The 18,462-nt window shown below is 42.0% G+C and overlaps 1 protein-coding gene across 4 annotated transcripts in view; it reads left to right on the top strand.

Annotated features, from left to right (window-relative positions):
- znf385c (zinc finger protein 385C) overlaps nucleotides 1–18,462 on the top strand; it is a 133,822-nt gene that overhangs the window by 41,685 nt on the left and 73,675 nt on the right. The window lies entirely within an intron of this gene.

Below are 18,462 nucleotides of genomic sequence, written 5' to 3' on the forward strand. Positions count from 1 at the left end.
TGTAGCACAATAGGACCGTGCAGATTAACAGAATCCCACACACTGTTCACAGCACACTGTCACCAGCCGCCGTGTGCCAATTCCCCACGACTTGTATTCAATAGAAGTTAAACAAATTGGATTCTATTTGCTGAAATGTGTTCAGTAAGAGCCTTGGGCTGAGGACACACACACACACACACACACTGTGGAACAGAACTGAACCAAGTCAGAAAGTGAGACGCTAATTAAGTGCCGGTTGTGTTTGATGGTTGTGCTCCTGGAAGTGAGGCGGCTATAGAGTGAGTTTGGACTTTTTGTCATTCCAGTCACAGCCTCGATTAGGACTCTACTGCAGGGGAATCATTCTCTCAGTTGCGTTTGACTCGCTCACCCTCTCTCTTTCTTCAGCCTTGCCAAAAGGATGCACACCAAACACTTCAAAAACACAAGAAAAGCACCCTGGGATACAACAAGATCCAGCACCCCTCTAAAAGCATGGATATAGAAATTAAAAATACTTAGAAAGACCAGTTCAGGTTGTTAATTGTCATGTGAGTGGATCTTTAGTAGTGGCAGGTCGCCTGAAGGCTGAGGGGTCACAGTCGGTGGCTGCTCAGTTTGCTTTCGATACTGAGAAACAAGGAGACAGTGTCTGAGTACAACAGGTTTTGGAGCTGCAAGGCGTCTGTCTGAATTAACCAATCACGTGGCCTATACCTGCCCCACTGTCAACAGCCAGCAGGGACTCGTAGATAATTTGTCCGGATACAGTTTGTTCTAAAGTCTGCATTTAAATGGGTGTGTCTGTGTCTTTTGGCAGTCCTCCTGCCAACATTTAAAACGGGTATTTTCTCACATCAGCATATTTAATTTCTCAAAGCAAGAGGAATAATCTGGTCAGTATGGTTAGATGTCATGTCCTGGTAATATATTTATAAGGTGGACTGATGCTCAAAGAAGTACAACAACAACAATAAAACATGAATAAACAAAGCATGGTGGCCTCTATTCACCAATCAGAGGAATGTTAGCTGATCTCATAGGAAGTAAGTAAATCATTGATATACACAGGGGCCTGGTTGTGTAAAGCTTTAAAAGTCAGTAACAAAATCTCAAAATCAACAAACAGGAAGCCAATGTAGCGAGGCTAGAATCGGTAATGTTTTCTGTAACCACTAAAAATCTATAGCAGCAGCCTCCTGTACCAATCCAAAGCAGCCACACCTGTACGGAGGATGTTACAGACATGTAGCCGGGCATAGACAACCTTGTGTATGTCCTCAAATGTTAAGGATTTAATCTTTACAATGAACCTGAGTTGGAAAGCAGGATTCTTCTCAGCACATGATTTGTCTTAAGGAAAGTAAATGAGATGATGATGATTTCTAGTTGTCAAAACAACATTAAGATCATTGTGTTTTCCATCTATTATCACCTCAGTCTGTGGGGACATGGAGAGGATGAAAAGATGAAAAGAGCTGTGTTTTGTGTGAGTTTTGATTTGATTATATATTGTGTGTGGTTGCGTTTGGTCTGTTGTAATGAGTGTGAGGAGCGTAAAGCCAAGGATTGTGATTAATTAGTCTCTCTGTGAAAGTGGGAGACGGTTTGACACACTGCTGGTGTCAGACGTAGTTGTAGGAAATGTTTCATTCAAATATCTTGAACTTGAATTGTGACCAGTCAAATTGTATTTAATTGTCTAACTTATACAATAGGTATAATTATGTTGCAGATATGTCTTTAATAAAACGTACATATAGAAAGAGTGTTGAACAAGAAGCTGAGGACGTTGCTTTTCTAATAAACTGCTAGAGAGGATACAATGTAGCTTTTGTGTTTTTAATTGATTAATACAAAAAAAAGACTGACAGATTAATGGATTATATATAAATAGTTGTTGGTTACAGTCCAAACCAGGCACAGGGGGGAAATGTGCCTTGAACCACAGTCCAGACCAATCAAACGGAACCATGGTTCAGTTAATTTGCAGTGGGAAACCTTTATTAATTTATTTTTGATAGTTTGGACTTTCAGACCAATTGCAGGATTTTGAGATGGCATTAAGCGTAAGAAAAAGGAAAAGAAGTGGAAGGGGCTCGCAGGATTGTAATGTAATGTTAAAACGACGAGGATTAATTTTGCTGGTAGTAATACCATGATGATATTATCGTGCCTGCAACAAAACTATTAATATCCAGTATAAAATGACATCAGCCCAAGTAGGTGATGACGACGGGATGCATGTCATACTAAAGTCTTTAGTTTGACCCTTAAATTACAATGTGAAACCAAAACTAACCAGATCAAATGTGAGAAATGTTACAAAGATATGAAGCTTGTTTCAGACTTTCAGGTGTGAAAACGCCAAGACAAGAGAAGTGCTGTGTAAATACAGTAAATTTACCATCATCATCTGACTTTTTACAAACAAAGCCAACCTATAGTACAGTAACTTTGCCAGCATTGTTAGGAGGCCGTCATCTGGCTCCTCTGATTCTTCATGTGATTAATCCAAGTTCGTTCTTTTTTTTGTTTTGTCTGAAGCATGAGTATAAAATATTGATTTGATAGTGGAGTTGTGTTTAATGCCTACTTTGTTATGCAGCAGTGATGAGAATGGATCAAATTACTATTGTTTTGCTTCATCTGACAACACACGCAGAGAAACAAACAAAGACAACACATGGCTCTTGTGAAGCAGAAATGTAGTGACCATAGGGGAGAGGAGTGCATCATCTGCTTGTGTTTGTCTGAAGTGTAAATGATGCATTTTTGTAGAGAGCAGACAAAAAAAAGGACGATTTGGGTGCTTTTCTCTATGTGGGCAGTAACAACGTGTGGAATAAGTTCTGAAAATGCCAGTGTTGACAGAAAAGTTTCCACTGTAAACATTTCCCTTTTATCTCCAGGCCTGAGATCAGCACATAAGACTGACACATACTGAGCTGAAAGTTTTTTTTTACTATTTATACACAAAGCACTTATAGGCCCGACGTTTCGCTGAGTAGACAGTTGTTTTTATGCAAAATGTGTTATAGGACTGTCTTCTTCCGTATGTGCTTGTGTGTTTTCCTTCTGTCTGTCTTTCTTTGTGAATAGCATGACAACATGGAACAGCTCCTCAAACAATAAGCTTTATATACATTTCAGCAGCCGTCTCTAAATTAACCAAGAAAATATAGGTTATGTTTTGGTTTTTTTTGTTGTTTTTATTGACACAGTTACATGAATACATGCTCAATCTGATGCAGAGACATCCCGTCAGGTGGAGCTGAGAGATATTCTGTTCAATCATTGAGTTTCCTACTTAATTCTGACCATTTTTGTTGTAAATGATTGCTGTCAATGGAGGAAAGTCCATAATAGTCAGAAACTTTGATGTTCTATAGCACAACATTTATTTAGTCAATTTTGTACTTGATGTAATATATATTTGTACTGGTCTTTACATGTGATGTCATGTCATGTGATGATCACTTTTGGTCGTGTTTTTCAACACAACTGATTCGGTTCCTGTAATTCATCCAAGATTCCCATGTACTGTGCCCTCGAATCTTTATAGCCCTGTTTGCTGAAAATAAGAATTTGACACTTTCTGGTGCTATTTTCCACCATCACTACTGAGTGAGTCATGATCTGCTGGAAATTTGAGGCACAGCCTTATTTATAACAGGTGATCACCTGTTATCTGAACACATCCTTTCAGTAGAAGGGACTCAAAGAAATCTGACCTTTGGAGAAGCCAAGTTAGTCAAAGCTCCAAATTAGCTTGAAGTTATTACTGACCTAGAAATAATTTAAATCATACTCTACATCTTAACATCGCATACATTCTGAATGATCAAACTTTATATGATTATAACAATATTATTGTTTAACAATATTATTGAACTATATTATTGTCTCAGAGTTAAGGACCCCCTTGTTAAAACAGACTTACAGTGGCAGTAAAAATGGCAGGCTGCTTTGTTTTTGTTAGTCTCTTCTTACTGCTGGATTTTTGGATGACAAACTGAATACAGACAGAAAACCGGTCAGTAATTTCTCCTTTCGGCGGAACAACGCAGAACAACCCATGTGCATGTCAGCGGTCAGGTTGCTCCCAGCTGTAGTCCGCTCTGCTGCATGTTCAAGTGCAGCTCGCCACAGAAAACATGAGGTGATGCTGTTTGATCATTCAGCCGTTGTCATCAGCAGCTCTTTGAGGTGGGCTTGGTGGTTTCAGGGTGAAGGAGACCAGCGAGCATGAAAAAAAAACGTAATCAATTCTGTAATATAGCAGAAACTTGTTTTATATGCAACACAGCATGCGTCGTCTAAATTCCCTGTTTTGGTTCACTGCTGCAGGTGTTGTGGACCATATACATGAAAGTTTTGTGGCTGTGTGTTTGTATGCCGTGCTGTGTTGTGCAGTGCTGTGTTGTGTTGTGCTGAACTGTTGTGGTGTGCAGATTCTCTCTGACATGCAGTCACAATCACACAGCCTTATCTCTGCTCACCTTCTGCTGACTCCCTCAGGCAGCCAGCCCTGCTGTGTCCTCAGCTTCACCACAGCTTTGCTGCTGTGTGTGTGCGTGTGCGTGTGGGTGTGCGTGTGAGTCCGTGTGAGTGTGTGTGTGTGTGCGTGTGTGCGTGCGTGTGTGTGTGTGCGTGTGCGTGTGCGTGTGCATCCTGCATGTCTGAATATTTTTAGAAATTTTAAATGCTGCAGAGTCTGTAACTTGTGCTGTGGAAACATTAATACGTGCTTCGGTGCATCTGTGTTTACATCGGCCCACATATGTACAGTACAAGACATCTGTCTCTCGTATGGATGTTCGTAGGTTTAAAGACTCAATGAATGAAGAAAATAACATGTTTTTCCTTTAAAGTGTATATGTGTTTTTGTGTGTGTGCATGCATGTGTGTGTGTGTGTGTCTGTTTCTCCCAGCGAATCGTCTCCATGTCGGCGAGCGTTGCCCTCCCTCTCTGCTTCACTGAGCTGACAGTCGGTCCAGGCTCGTTTTTTCCCCTCTCTCTATCCTGTCTCCCTTCCTTCCTTCCTCTCTCCCCTTCCTCTCCTCTCTTCCTCTCCTCTCTTTCCTTCTGGCGTGGATGTCGGACATGTGCTGAAGCCAGTCCGCCGAAAAGATGAATGTGCCTGTGATTAAGTTATTTTACTCTATCATCCGTGGAATAATATGTGGAGAAGCTTCCTGACGGATCTGAGTGTAGAGAAAGGATCCAGATGTTTGGGTGACGATGTGAGCTCGGTTGCTAATTTATTCAGGTCATGGCCTTTTTCGGAATCGTATAATGTTTCACAATAGGTGATAATATAAATTAGCCGTATACGCCGGCAGCTTACTCTCTTTGTTATACATTCATTTTTAAAGGAAGGTGGTTGGATGCAGATGAAGTTTTAGTCACCACGAGGCTGAAGCAAAAAGAGTTTCCTGGAGATAAAATAAAGCTGCTTTAGCAAACAAAAGCCTAACAAAAGAAGAACTTCAAGTATTTTTTTCGGTTGTGATGGTTCTTTTATACCTGCTAATGTTGGCTATATTTCATCCTGTCAAGAAAGAAAAACTGTGGCAACACTTGCAATCTTTCAATGCCACTGCAAAAAAAAAAAAAACTCAAGCAGAGCAGGAACTGCTGGTTGGTCGATATTTTACAGATGCACAGATTACAGACGATTTACATCATAAAAAAAAATCTGCCTTGTTCAGTAATTGTGTTGTTTATTATTGTTATTATTATCATTATCCGCATTAAAAATCCAAGGGAGCCCATGCAGGTGACATGAATGAGTGATAGGTTCAATGTAGCTTACTGGTGAAAACACAAAATCGAGTCCAGATGCAATTTATTTTTCTACTTATCTCATTATATCCGTCTCTCTGGGAAACGTCTTGCACATGATCACGCCTTCACAGCGCCATCAAGGTTTGTGCGTCACACGTGTGCTGCGAGGCTACGGTGCACCCACACATTCACACAGAGACGTATGTTTACAACACACCTTCAGAAGACTTGCGACGAGTTTGTTTGCCGTCCTCTTGATTTGTCGTGTCAGCTACGTCTGAGAGGTTTGATTGCTTGAATGTGTTATAGCTGTGGCGTTTATATAGGTTTTTACACTGATCTGCTTCCTCACAGGTTTTGTATGTTACACACTAAAGGTAAAACGTGGAGTTCAGAACAAGACTCAAGGACACATAACAAAAAAAACGAGCGCCTTCATACTTGTAGATGGGACAAAGTCAGGTAAAAAGTCAAAGAACATAAATTATATAAATCTGTTTTTCTCAAAGATGACTTCTGTCATTTAGGTAGTTCTAGTCAAGATCATGTTTGACACCTGAGACAGACCCGTGATTGGTGGAGCAGATGTATTGTCTGGACCTCACTACTGCGGCTCACAAATGCCGATCCAAATGACGTCAAAAGTGCAAGATGGTGGCACTATTATCTGTTTTAGCTTTCTTTTTTCACAATGTGAGGAAGTGAAACCTGTCATCTATCTTTATGTATAATCAATGGTCTCTCTCTATATATATATATATGGTCTTCTGATTATAGGAGACTCTACAAATAGCAGGAGACTCTTCCAGCTATATAAACATGTCTTGATTTTCCCAGTTGTCTTGTTTGTGTTTGTTAGGGAGTGAGCATATACTTCCTTTCTCCTTTAGTTCACGCCGTCCTCAGTGGTGAGCCTGGGAGTCCTCAAACTTCCTCTGACCCACCAATGAGCAGCAGAAACACCCTTATTCTGAAGGAGACGGGCCCCAATCCTGTATAATTGGCATTGTTTATTTTGGCCAAGGTTACGCAGCCAGACATGCCCAAAAAGATGAGAGACGAATAAATAAAACAGACCACAACCCTGAAAGAAATGCCTTGTGAACATGTAGATAACACACAACACACACACACACACACACACGGCTTAATAGTGCAGAACGATAAATCATCTCCCGTTTTTAGAGCAGAAGATCAAATGATGATAGAAGGGTGTGGAGGGAGGAAGGAGAGAAGGCATTGGAGAGTGAACGGCAGCCTGATCTGCTGTGGCCCAGACTGTCGATCTATAAATCTAACAGACTGACTGCACACTGTTTGCCTGTGTGTGGCTGTTTGTATTTTCCGTTGTGCTAATCGTCCGCAGCTTTGTGAGGAGGCATAAATGTGTCATGTGTTTTCTGAGAGAAAGAGAGAAAGAGAATGAGAGAGAGAGAGAGAGAGAGTGAGAATTTGCATTTGCATTTTTTACACGGTCGTCCATTCCTCACTCACGTTTGATTTGTGCACTTTTTTTGTAAGGTGTGTAGTGTTTTTGTATGTTTGTGTAATGTGAGCCTCCTCTTCATCGTTAGTCCCTTCATCATGGTGCCTGTCTGATTCTATCTGCCTGGCTCTGTTTTAATAAAGCGTGTGGAATTGGATTAAAGGCAAGGATTTTCTGCATGAATGCTTTGGCGCATCTGCGTTTTATTTTTGTGCTGCATCGCCATTTTCCCTATATATTCCCCCCCCCCCCCCAGCGGAGTGAAATGACTTCTCTCCTCCCCCCCCCGCCTTTGGACATGCAGTACATGCGCATACATTGTTGGTGTGTGTCTCTTCTGATCTAAATTGTTGAGCGTCGCCGCTCTCTGTTCGGTCTGTTTGATCAGTTGCTATGAAAGCCTATGAGTGCGGCTGCTGGTTGATGGCTGTGTCTAGGTGCTGGAGATAAACTTGCTTCAACATGATGTCATTTTTAAGTGCGGGCAAACATTACAATTCTTACTGGTGGCAGTAGTGTCTATAGTAATAAATCTAAAACATTTAGATTACAAATTACTAGTGGTTTCATACTCTATTAGGGTAAATGTGGTTTTGCGGTGGCCTGTTTTATATCTCTTTGCTTTAAAAACAAATAGCACGTTTTCCCTGTGCTGTCTTTGTCTGCGGTGGGCAGGTGTACACATCTCCTGAAATTCGATGTGGCTGTGGAGTCCTGCACTTTGTTCCCACCCCTCCGCCCCAGATCCCCCCCGCTCACTGTCCTTTCCCTCTCCCTGCTCTCCGCTGTGCCCCAGGGAGCGCCCCCTCCGTGACGGCAGTTCAAACTCTGGGAAAAGGTCGGCAAAGCATGCCACACAGGGCCCAGCGGAGCGAGAAACACGAGGAGCGACGCTCATAAAGCCACAGGGAGAGGGGCGCGTCTCTCAGAAATCACTCGATGTCTGTGTTTACCCGGGCTCTGACAGGTCGACCGGCTAGAAGGCCAAGCAGAGCTCACTATCAGCCCTTATCTGACCCGTGTGCACAGACCCACAGAGCCAGAGCCGCCTCAGATGTATCTGCTAAATGAATCGAGCTGTTTGCCAGTGTTTTAAATGTCATTAAATATCAGTCAATTTCAACAGTGTTTCTGGCAGCCGGGTCAGCGATCACAGACGACCCTTTTCTCTTTTTATCGCTCACCGTTGCCCTCATTTGCTATCACTGTGCCCTTTTGTTATTCTCAATCTACAAATAGAGTTGAACTCCTTTCATCCAAAGATCAAAATACTCAACATAAAATATGAATTGATTCTTCAGTTTACAATATTAAAACTGAGTTAGCATAACCACTGACTATTAATTACATTTATACAGGTACGAGAAATCCGTACTTCCCCCTCCTTTTGTGAGCAAATGGAACATCCCACCTGAGACAACACCAAGTCACTCAATGTTTTGGGCTTAAAGTTGCCTAGAAAATCAAACCACACCATTACCCACAGTTGGATGCATATTAATGATGTATTAAAGAAAGATTTTCTGATGATCAGCAAACATAGACGCTGATACTGAGAAAACTGTGAAAGACTCATATTGATTGATTGTTATCGACCAAGCGATATAGCGTTTTTTGCCAAAAGCTCTCAAATATCACATTCGTTCTAAGTCGACTCCTGTTGTGGTTCGCAGTGAATCCTCCTGAAGATCTCCTGCTGTCTTCTCACATGGAGTCAACCGGACATTATCCGGAGTTTTACGGGGGCTGGCAGGAGAAACTCCAGTGCAAGTCCGGGGTCTCTGAGAACTCACGTACACCCACTAGATGATATCAGGAGATAATCTGGAGTCTAGTGCATTTCTGATAGTAGTTTTATAGAGAATCTGTACTTTCCAGTTCCTCCAATACAAACTGGATTAAAAATGATCCTATAGAAAACAACAAAGGTAATTTGTGTGAGCTGCAGACCATCCATCTGTCTCTTTCTCTCTGTTTTCGCCAATTTCGCTCTCTTCTCCCAATGGCACATTGGAAAAAAAGCCCATAAAAGGCTTTTCTTTCTGGGTATGGAAGAGTCCCTTTAAACCCCCCCTCCCATCCATCCACCCCCAACCCAATCTAACCTGCACCTTAGCCATCCTCTGAGCCCCATCATTACAGTCCTTTAAAAGGGCAAAATTACAGCAGAGTGACTTATTACCAGCTGTATCCAGGGACGGGATGGAGTTTAGAGAGGGGAAAAAGGTAGTCAGGAATAAAAGGGGGAGATAAATCAGATGAGGCACTGGAGCAAGGAAGATGGAGGTTCTAAGAGGGGAAGGATCACATCAGCAGGACGGAGATAGAGGGACGGAGGGAAGGGGTAAAGATTAGAGAGGAGACTGAGAGGCTGGATTGAACAGAGAGAGTGGGAGGGAGACAGAGCAAGAAGCAGACGCAGACAAACACAGTCATTTACAGAGCAAGGATGGCCTGTCTGCTAATGGACAGATAATATACGGCCCCTGAAAGTTTGCTCAGCCTCGCAGTTCCCAAAGTTCACACATACCTCTCATCCTTCACATCCACTGCCTTGCCAACGGAAGTGATGCACCATGGGATGTAATAACCGCCTCTTGCGGAGGGTCACTGAGTTTTTTTTTATCTGCCTGCATTGGGATGTTAAAGCATCTTCTTTTTTTCTTTTTTTTTTGATCTAATCCCCTCAAGAGCCTTTGTATCACATCGAATGAGCGTATTCAGCGGCAAAGTATTCTGACAGTGTTGGAGCGTTTGCTTAGTGCGACGCGTGGCGGACCTCCAGAGACCCTCGCCGTGTCGTACACGAAACTGAAGCAGACAGGCTTTGGTAAGCAGATGTAAACCCAGCGGAAAGGGACGAGAGCGAGAGTGGGAGGAGGGCATGTATGATGCGCTAACAAACACAGAAATGGACATCTCACTGGCGTCGATGACAGCAGCGTTTCACCTAAACACGCTCACAGAGGCAGAACACATCCTGTGCTTTATTTCACTCTGGGAAACAAACATATTTTTCACATCTGCATTTCTACCCGATACAACCTACATCACACAATACTGGATATTAACAGAAAAACGTAACCATCTTTCTATTCGTATTCATCATAGTAATATATAAGTGGCTTATGATGATTGAGGAAATGCAGGTTTATTTGCATACCACACTTCAAAAGGAAAGGTAACTCAAAATGTTTTACATAAATCAAAGACATGCATTTAAAAGAAAAATGAAGAAGAGGACAGAAAATTAAAGAAGACTCATTTAAGTAGTCAAGTAACTTTTAGTATTACAGCCTCCAAATCACTATTATTTATCAGAGGTTTTAAAATCTCTACTATAATAAATATGAGCCCTAGTTTCCTTGAATCTTCAATTTGAAAAATAGAATAAAAGCACACTCAAATAATAAAAGGACAAACATTTTTCAGTGTGTGCCTGTAAAGTGCAGTGATGTCCCGGTTTTAAAATTGGAATCAGTCAATCAAATGCACAGGAAAACAAAGTGTTTTAAAAGGGGACCTGCTTTTTCAGTGTGTTAAAAGATTATTTGGGAATATAAATGGTCTGCAAAGTAAAAAAAAAAGTCCATAGTCCACAGTAAGGGAGCCCCCCCCCCCCACAGAAAACACTGCTCCTGAAGCTCCTGAAACCCTTCATCAGTAGTCCGTACCATACTTCCGGGGAATCGTGATGGGATGTGACACGTTAACAACATTTGCATAATGCACACCTAGCAGCTAGTCTAACAATAGTGGAAAACATGCTGAAGCGGTTGACCAATCACAACGGAGTAGGCCAGCTTGCCAATCAGAGCATGTAAAAAGTAATAACCCAGAATTAATGAACCTGAATATGAGCTTTATATGTTTCCTTTAAAGGGTTTAAAAAATGCATTTGCAAAATTGTGGATTTTGGTTTTAGTGTAAGAATGGCAATTAGTAGAGGTCATACCTCCGCCAAGCCCCAAAGGTCCCCTTATGAAACCAGATTTAAAATTCTCTAGATCCACATTTTAATTTGAATTCTCACCAAATTGCACACACTCATGATCTATAAATTATTCACAGAGACATTATTGAAAATTGTCTCACAATGTTGGAGAAAGAGGGGAAAAAAACATATATCTGCTTCTTAATCTTGATCTGCAACAAAATGTATTGTGTCCTCCTGACCCATAACCATCCATCAAGTTTCTTTCTAATCCATCCAAAAGTTTTTATGTAATCTTGCTTACAAACAAACAAACCAAGCAACAAACAGACAGACAGGGATGAAACATAATGTAATGGTAATTTCTTTTAATATAATAATAATTTAATATTTATCAATATATGGGATGTTATATTTCTGGCCTTGAACTTGTTTGTGTCCCAGCATCCGTTGCCACCTGACTTGTGATCTGACCAACTGTACCTCAGGTATACCACTTCTTAGAGGTTTTATGCAAATATGCTCCCTTCCCTGGTGAGCATGGCCAAAAGAGACGACTAGAGCTCCTCCTAACTCAAACACCCACACACACTCACACACACACACACACACACACACACACACACACACACACACACACACACACACACACACACACACACACACACACACACACACACACACACACACACACACACACACACACAGACTATGCCATTTAAAGAGCGAGTGAGGCAACTAATGGATGATTTTCATTGTTATTCATGTATTAATTTATTCGCTCATAGCAGACGTGAAACAGGGCTGTAATATGCAGATGTGGGTTTGTTTCTCGATGGGAATTTTCCGGTCCACTGCCTCTAGCTGCCACTAATAATAAAGACAGGCAAGAGAAGTGGAGGAGGAAAAAGAGAAGGGGGGATGGAGAGAGAGAGAGAGACAGAGAGAGCGAGAGAGAGAGTGGGAGTTTGAGAGGGAAGGTCGGAGTTGTCAAGATGCCTCCAGTCATACTCCAGCTCTTAAACAAATTCCCCACTTTCTTGAGTCTACACACACATACACACACATGCAGGCAGTGACCAGGTGTGTTCCTCACTGTGAATGATCTTGTCCTTGACATGAAGGTGAGCATGTACAGTCGTCCTCTCTCTATTGTTGACAAGACACCTGAGCAGCTGCAGGCTGTTGCTTCACTGTCTTTAGATCGGCAGCTCGGGCTGAGTTAATGTGAAAAAACATGAGAACGCACCAACTGTGGGACGATTGAAAATCAATCAGTTAGTCTGTCAGTCAAACTTTATTTGTATAGCACCTTTGATACAGGTTAGTGCAGTTCAAAGGGTTTCACATAGAAAAGAGCCAATAATAAGACAGAGCTTTAGATTCCAAAAACAACAAATATGAAGATGAAATATGGCAAAAAACAATAATAACAACAACATTAATGATAGTGATATCATCAAAGACTAAACACTGGTCAAAATATTACAAACAATGGGAAACAGGCAAAAATACTGTACAAATACAAATTCTTGGAGTAAAGGTTAATCAGAATGAGAATCCTGTTTTATTTCCAAGTAGGTTTGGACAGACAAGGAATTTGCTGTGGTATGATTGTGCTGGGCATTAATAGAAAATAAAAAACAGTATATAAAAATGTTAAACACAAGAAAAAGATATGTACAATATACAAATTTAAATTTCACAGTCACAGGTTGGTTTTTAACATTAATTCACTGATACAAAACAGCATACAAGAATAAGTGAATGAAATACAGTAAGTAATGTATTTAAACCACACATTGAAAGTCAGCTGTTACAGCATCTCAGGTTGACTCAGACATTAAAGCTAAAACTGCCTCCAAAGCTTCTAGTGCATCACATTGGAACAAGGGGTTCATAGTGGTTCATACACTGTGAGCATGTGAGACATATGATATATGCCAGTGCCAAGACTGTGAGGTGCTTTAAAACAAATAAAATGAATTGAAATCAAAGTACGTATATATATATACATACATTTAACTGCAAACAGATATTATGGGTAGATTCTATTATTAAGTACATCATCAAAAGTGCAGTGGCACAGGATGATTGCACAGTATAATTACAATGGCAATATGTAGTCGATATACTGTATTTGTGCATGTATAGGAGATCCATCCATCCATTATCTATACCACTTCCCTTTGAGGGTCATGGGGAGCCGGAGCCAATCCCAGCTGACACCCTGTACAGGTCGCCAGTGTGCAGTTAACATAACCCCAATATGCATGAATAAACCCAGGCAGACACGGGGAGAACTTCAAACTCCTCACAGAAAAGACCTCCGCCGAACTGGGATTCAAACCGTGAACCTTCTTGCTGAGTCAAAGACCACACCAAGGTTTGTGGCTTGTGTGGAATGTTTGAAGCAGTGGGACTTTTTCAACCATTGTAAACATGAGCCTTTATTTCTCAGCTCTTAAAAACAAATACCCCTGTTATGCAGCTGTTGAATAGCTAATACATATTCATGTAGTGCTTCACTGAAATGGTTACTTGAAGTAGTCCAGTCTTGGTAAGAAAAATAAGCAGTTGAACAAACTGATTGTGTCATCGCCCGAGACATAAATAGTCACAGACAGTGAGACACCCTGTAGGCTGCTGGCTGTGAGACACGTTGTTTTCTGCGTGCGCTGCCGTGGCACTGGGGCTAGTTCCTGCAGGAAGGTCAGGGGCGCGAGATACTGCCACGCCGCAGGAGTGACGATGTCAAGGACAAGATGCTAAACAGGCAGCAAAGGATTCGCTCTGTTTTTCTCTTCCCTTCTGGATTCAGAAGGGATATTAACCCCAAGTTGTCTGTGTGATTGAGCGGTGGAGTGGCAGCTTGAGGAGAGGAAGGGGAGAGAGAGAGGCCCCGTGAGAGTTCCCACAGAGAGGGATGAAAGTCAAACATGTTAAAGAGGAGGGAAAGACGTGACTTCGGAAAAGGAGCAGAGGCAGGTGAAAAGAAACTTGGCATGCATGTTGCCATCAGCTATAACCAAAATAAATTTCCGATATAACCATAATGTGAATAACTAATGATGCAAATAAAATGCTCATAAAATGAACAATTTATTAGATGTTTAAGCTGTTTTACTAAAAAGCGCCATTAGCCTCCAGTGTAGAACGCCTCATGGAAAATCAATGTTGTGTTGCTGACCCTGTCGTCGTTGCTCACAGCTGTTTAAATTCTTCATTTTACAATCATACAACTGCTTATACAACTGCTTATATGCATATAGGAGATGAGCTATTATTCAAGCAATTATTCAAGCAATGTTTGTGTTGACCGGCACGTGCTTGCCCAGTGTTCATTAGTGTTCAAGTGATAAGTGTTTTCCAGTGTCTTTGTATAGATGAGGATTAAAACTGATTCGGAGCCAAAACACTTGTCTGGAGCGAAATATTGTTTGTTTGAAAAACAATGGGTTTTTCAATATTTCTTGTCCACCTAGTAACAAATTCTCTGGCGTCTCTATTTACTTCAGAACAATGGCAAGTGTTACTTAGCGGATCGTGTTGGATTTGGAGCTGATAGATGTTGAAGACCAATTACTTTTCCTTAAGAACTGCGAAGAAAACGCATATAGTGACATTTTCGGGGAGGTGCACGTCAGGGTATACGGCGTAGGGGCTCTGCGTAGGGTACACGTCTACAAATAGGCTACAGTGTAGCTTCGACGCGGAAGAATGAATTGGACTTAAAGCCCAACAGTCACCTTATGAAACCACATTTAAATCCACTATCTACACATTTTTATTTGGATCTACACCAAATTTAACACACTCATAAAAGTCAGTCCCCTAAACATGTTGAGTTTTCATCAAGATCCATGAATTATTCTCTGAGCAAAATGTTGAAATACACACTCACAGTGTTGAACAACCTGATCCAGATTTGCAGCAAGATTTAATGAGTTCTTCTCTGACTCATACCAAATCCTCCCACCAAGTTTCCTGGTAATCTGTCAAGTAGTTTTTGTATAATACTGCGAAATAACAGACAAACAAAAGCAGACAAGAATATCACCTCCTTTGCAGAGAAAAACAGCAGCAATAATGTGTCCTTTGTTGCTGGCATTTGTGCATATGCATCAGCTCTAATTACATTTTGTCAATATCACTATTGGTTATTAAAAACTCCACCATACATCTGGGTAAAAATACAGCAATATAAACAGTGTGTGAAAACTAAATAATGCAGTAGAATGACCCCTGTAGATTTACATTATCATATTTTACTGGATAATTATTATAGATGCATGAACATATCTTCCTTTGACATTTTATGGAGCGGAAGTAAACACTGGCAGAAATTGGTTATAATCAAGCAAAGCACAAGCGCCTGAGAATTGTGCCTCAGTCTCATGCCGATGTTGCGAGCACACACCTCACAGCCTCCATCATGCATGCTGACGTCTTGTTCCCCTAAGATTTGTACATGCACACACACACGCACACGCACGTGGCTATCTGGAGCCTAAGCCCACAGGCATGCACCCAGGCCAGAGTCCAAGCCGTGTCAAATCAGCAGAGACTTCACCAGAGGCCAAATCTGTAGCGTATAATTAGCTTTTAATCAGCACCCTCATTCAGGCGAGCAGTAAAGATTAGCCCAGCTTGGGCTCTGCTTAAAATAAGCATTCATAAATGCGTGTGAAAGCCTCTGACCCATCGCATCCAATCAGACACACAATATCAGGCTCCCTCCCTGCCGCCCCCCCCATCCGTCCCCCCTCTCGCTTTCCCCGCTTATGCCTGCAAAGCTGCTCTTTATTTTCCCTTCTCTCATCCTGTCTCCTCTATGAATTGGTGAACATTTTCCAGGGACGCTGGTCTGCACATCCTCATATTCGGAGAAAAGAAAAGGAGCAGAAACCTATGCTGTCATGATCCGGTGCATCGTTTGCCTAAGTACGACGCACATGCCTCTGCAAACCACAGCAAGCCCGACCTTCGTGACACCTTCTGCGCTGGAGGGTCTATTTGGATAATCCAATATGTCGAATTTAAAGTGGGAGTCTTTATTAAGCAGGCTGCTGGGGTTCGAGAGTGTAACATTTTAGATGAGCTCATCTCGTCTAATCCCTGCCTCTCTCTGGGCTGAGCCGCAGCATTTATGACAGTAATGAAGTGCAGTGAGATGAAAGCGTTTTTAATGGGATTTAGTTAAACTGGGACACAAACCAGAAAGTCAGGGAGAGGGGAGCAAAACACTTCCTCGTCAACGCAGCCAACGTCATTGTTATTTCTGCTCTCATGCATGACTGGCCTGCACGGTGGGATTGTTAAATGAATATGTGTGTCACCACTCATGCCTATTGGTCATGAGCAGTGTCAGTCACAAACCTCCTGTTGTAGAGTTGCATTCACGTTGCTCTTGCTGTTTTTCTTTTTCAACGGAGTCATTTTTACTCTTCCTCGCTGTTCTCTCACATGTCTCATCCTCTTATGCTTTACAGTGAACGATGAGCGACTGCAGTGTGTGTTACAGGCAGAGTTGACACATGAAGTGCACTTGTGTGTGTGTGTGTGTGTGTGTGTGGCGAGGGGCTGGGTAACTGGCTGTTTCAGGATCATCCTGATATTTTCCGATTCAGGTCTACATACGTGTGTGTGACGAAAGCTGCTGCTGCTGGAGAGATCGGCCAAGTGATATGGTGTAAGACTGTGTGTGTGTGTGTGTGTGTGTGCGTGCGCGTGCTTGCTGTATTATACTGTATCTGTATCGAGGTGTTGTGTTGTGTGCAGAAGAAAGGATCCTTTGCTGGAAGTTGAGACACAAAGCGAAGCAGCCTCAGGCACTGTCTTTCTTCTATGATCTGGAGGAAACCACAGACACACTCACGCACACACACGCACACACACACACACACACACACACACACACACACACACACACACACACACACACACACACACACACACACACACACACACAGCACCTTACATCTTTATTAAGATCTTCTACAACAAATTAGCCGGTATACGTGTTGTTTTTAAACATGGATAAACCTGCCAAAAGGGCATTTGACTCCTTTCCCATTGTCTGTAGTTTGCCTCTGTATTTTTCGTTTTTTCCCTGGTGAGTCATGTTTGATGGCACAGATGCCCCGGAAACTGAGGCACTCTCTTGTTTCGCTGTCGTGCCAGCTGCATGTTGTTTAAAGGGTATTCACCAACTTTTTTTGAATAAAGTGCATGAAAAAAATGTTTATCTATGCACGACAGCCTGGAAGTTTAATGCACCTCATAACGTCTTGCGTTAGCGTCTAGACTGCCAAAATAAAGAAGCTGATAAAAACCTTTTGCAGAGACATTTAACCCGGGAGGGAATGCAGATTGTAACCGTTCCAATTGTAGATTTAAAAAATGTTGGCGGGTGTCCTTCATATGAAAAAGGAAAAACTTCTAAAGTTCATGTCTGAAAGTGGAAACTGCGCCAACTAGCGGGTTGTTGTCCCCTGTGAATGACTGGGTGTGGATGGATATTTTTGAGCTGTCCGGGAGAAAAGTAGTTTGTTTTATTTAAAGTTCAAAATCTTTTGCCTTCTTGTTCCATGTGTTTGTTCTTTCTCGTGTCTTTGTTATTTTTTTCTTCAGTTTTATGGCTGGAATTTTTAAAAATGCTGAAAACTGACAAAGTATGATTCTAAATATACTCTCAGTTGTCTAAATTCATTCACCTAGATGCAGACATTGTCGTCTACATGTTGGTCGTTGTGTTGTTTAATGTGTTTACCTTCCTGAGCATCCAGACTGAAAAACCTCTGTGTTGGTGGTTGTCAGTGGTTATGAAGGTGGTGTCTGGGCTCTGTATATATATATTCTTTATATGCTTTGGGTCTATTCCCGGCTTTATAAATACCACACTCTACACCCTCTGACAGACAAAACAAAAAGGGGTGCACATACCAGGGAACAAATCACTTTGAACCGCTGTCGCATGAGGTGCTCGGCCTCGGAGAGCCAGTGTGTGTGTGACCGGCGCGGAGTCCGGCGCGCTTCTGCCAGCCAGCGATCCTGCTGCTGCTGTGATGAGTTTGGCTCATGACCTCCTCGGGGCCGCGCTGCAATATTGGCCCCCCGCTTATTGTTCTGTCAACAGCATCTGTTGGGCCCGATAACAGGATTAGACCAGCCCCCTATAGGTCTGCTGGAGCTAGCCTGGATTAGCCAGCATGACCTATCTTTTCAAATGTGTGTGTGTGTGTGTGTCTGTGCATGAGTGTGTCTGTG

Source organism: Hippoglossus hippoglossus, chromosome 8 (genome assembly GCF_009819705.1).
Source record: "Hippoglossus hippoglossus isolate fHipHip1 chromosome 8, fHipHip1.pri, whole genome shotgun sequence".
Lineage (NCBI taxonomy): Eukaryota > Metazoa > Chordata > Actinopteri > Pleuronectiformes > Pleuronectidae > Hippoglossus > Hippoglossus hippoglossus.